The sequence below is a fragment of the Equus quagga genome, chromosome 17 (assembly GCF_021613505.1).
Source record: "Equus quagga isolate Etosha38 chromosome 17, UCLA_HA_Equagga_1.0, whole genome shotgun sequence".
NCBI lineage: Eukaryota > Metazoa > Chordata > Mammalia > Perissodactyla > Equidae > Equus > Equus quagga.
The window spans coordinates 12,611,202-12,614,159 of record NC_060283.1 but is presented as its reverse complement, the minus strand read 5'-3'; the positions used below and the strand labels follow the sequence as shown (position 1 = coordinate 12,614,159).

The 2,958-nt window shown below is 38.5% G+C and overlaps 1 pseudogene; it reads left to right on the top strand.

Annotated features, from left to right (window-relative positions):
• Positions 1 to 1,293: 1,293 nt before the first annotated feature.
• Positions 1,294 to 2,275, top strand: LOC124229037 (olfactory receptor 4D11-like; annotated as a pseudogene).
• The last annotated feature ends 683 nt before the right edge of the window (positions 2,276 to 2,958 follow it).

Sequence of the window (2,958 nt, the reverse complement as noted above, 5' to 3'; positions counted from 1 at the left end):
AACTTTTTGTCACTTTTTTAAAATTCAGTTGTTTGTTCTCTTATTATTGAATTTTAAGACTTAAAGCCATTCTACTCCTAGGTACTTACCCAAGAGAAATGAAAACATATGTCCCCCGAAGACCTGTACACAAATATTCGTAGCGGTTTTATGTGTAATAGTCAAAACCCAGAAACAACCCAAATGTCCGTCAACAAGTAAATGGATAAACAAAACTGGCATATCTATGCAATAAAAAAACCCAAAATATTGGTACACACAAAAACTTGGATGAATTTTATGAGTGAAACAAGCCAGACAATAAGGGAGTGCATATTGTAGGAATTCTTTTGTAGAAAATGCAAATGAATGGATAGTGACAGAAAGCATATCAATGGTTGCCTGAAGAAGAATGGGTAGAGAGGACATATGACAAAGTGTGACAAGAACACTTTTGGTGTCAACAAAATGTTAATTATCTTAAACATAGTGATGATGTCATAGGTATATGCTTATGTCAAAGCATATCAAAGTGTACTCTTCAAATATGAGTCTGTTGAATGTCATTGATAGCACAATAGAAAAATAACTTTTAAAAATAAATTTGAACAATGAAAAGAAGAGAAGCTCTAAGTTACCACTTTTCTTTTAATACTTTAGGAGCTATTCAACAGCCAAGGGTTTTGGTACCTAAAGAAGTTTAAGGTAAAGACAGAAACAAAGTAGTCCCCTTAATGAAGAATAGCGGAACAGAAAATTTTCTGGCTTTAAAATTTTCTAATTTTTCATAGCATTAAATTTGTGATTTAAAAGAGGGAGGCATGCTTCTGTAGAATTCAGTCCAAAGAGAACTATTTTTCAGATGGGGGTTCTTAAACTCTTTAAATGGAGAACTCAGTCTGGAAAAAACCCCACACTCCTGTGGAAACTCAAAGGCCCCCAGTCATACCAAATAGGCACTGCCTTATCCATACACAAAAGTGCTCTATCTTTATATCCTTCATGCCACAATAGTCCATTTCTGAATATTTAACATCCACTTGTTCACCTTGGATACTTAGAAATTATATGCTAAGAACATTGTTTTTATGCATTTTCTAAAATATTTGTAATTTACACAAGAAATAATTAAATGCATGCTTGTGTAAAAGATGTCATTTTCGACACGTTAGACATAACCTCGACCAGCTCTTCATGTCTTCAGACCTAATACTTGTCTCCATAAACCTGAATCTATTAGGGGAGAGTAAACCCTTTCTGAAATAACACGTTTAATTTTTTCCAAGTTACATGAGGAAGAACAAACATGATTCGATGGAGTTGGGAAATGGCCCCAGGGGAAAAGAATTTATATTTCTGGGACTTACTCAGTCCTAAGACATAAGCTTGGTCTTGTTTCCCTTTTCATACTTTGTGTACTTGACATCTCTGTTGGGAAACCTCCTCATCATGGTCACCTTGACCTGTGAATCTCACCTTCGCACCCACACATACTTCCTCCTCCACAATCTAGCCACATGTGACATGTTTCTCCTCAATCACTGCTCTGAAGGTCTTAATAGACATTCTGTCAAATACAAAGCTGCATGACATATCCTATACAAGCTGCATGACACAGATGTTTTTCTTCCATCTCCTTGGTGGAGCAGACATTTTTTTCTCTCTCTGTGGTGGTGTTTGATTGCTAGATAGCGATCACCAAGCCCCTGCATGATGTGCCCATCATGATTGGGGGCTATGCACTGCCCTCATTTTGGCTTCCTGGGTGGGAGGCTTTGTCCACTCTATCGTGGAGATATGCCTATTGCTGCCCCCACCCCTTGCTGTGGACCCAGTGTTCTTGACACCTACTGTGATGGTCCACAGGCCCTCAAACTCATCTGTATCTTTGCACTTGAGCTCGTGATGATTTCGAACAACGGCTTACTCAAAACCCTGTGGATTATCTTCCTGCTTGTGTCCTACACAGTCATCCTAATGATACTCAGGTCTCAGGCAGGGGAGGGCAGGAGGAAAGCCATCTTCACCTGCACCTCACACATCCCAGTTATACACTTTCTGCCCTGCATCTATGTCTATACCTGGCCCTTCACTGCCCTTCCCACAAATAAGGCCATGCGTCACATTCACTGTCATCTCCCTTCTGCTGAACCCCTTGATCTACACTCTGAGGAACCAGAAAACGAAGTCAGCCATTAGGAGACTGAAGAGAAGACTCATGCCTTCTGTGGTGGAACAAAGTAAGAGTCTCCTACCTCTTCATCACCAAAGACTCTTTTCATTATTTTTCTCATAGAGTCCTATATATATACTCAAATATTTTGTCAATAAATCAACTATAGTTACTAGGTAACAATATATTTTTCTAGCTAAGTTAACAGGTTGCTGGTAACCCAAGTTTCTGGTAAGCATGATGTAACTAGTGTTATAGGATTCACCTGATTGATGTATTTCCACTCAAAGACCAAAGTAGCAGTGTGTCAATCAAGGAAACTATATGGCAGATGAAGAGATTGTTGAATCCAACTCCTTTTCAAGAGGTAAGTAAACAGAAGCCTAGAGATAGAGTTATTTGTTCAAGATCTCATATCAACTTAATTATAGAGTCTTCCAAAACCCAATCAATTGCTCTTCCACCATTTGAATATAATTTATGACATTACTGTACCTGTCTATGGAAAACTGCAGTCCTGTTCTAGAGAGATCTTACGATCAGTGCATCTGAAGTACACATATATGGGTACATATTTGTCATCACAGTTTAAGACATTGTTTCTGCTTAAACTCCAAAAGGGCTTGTGTCCTTGAGAACCTCAAAGGTACATAATGGTTGTCTGTCTGGATTCCCATCAGGAATGAAGAAGCTTTGAAAGATTTCCAGTAATAGCCTAAAGGAATTTGTGTTACATAGAAATAGATGGGCCAGATTCACATTCTTGTGATAAGTTTAGACAAAGGCAGAACCTCAGGGATCCTAAG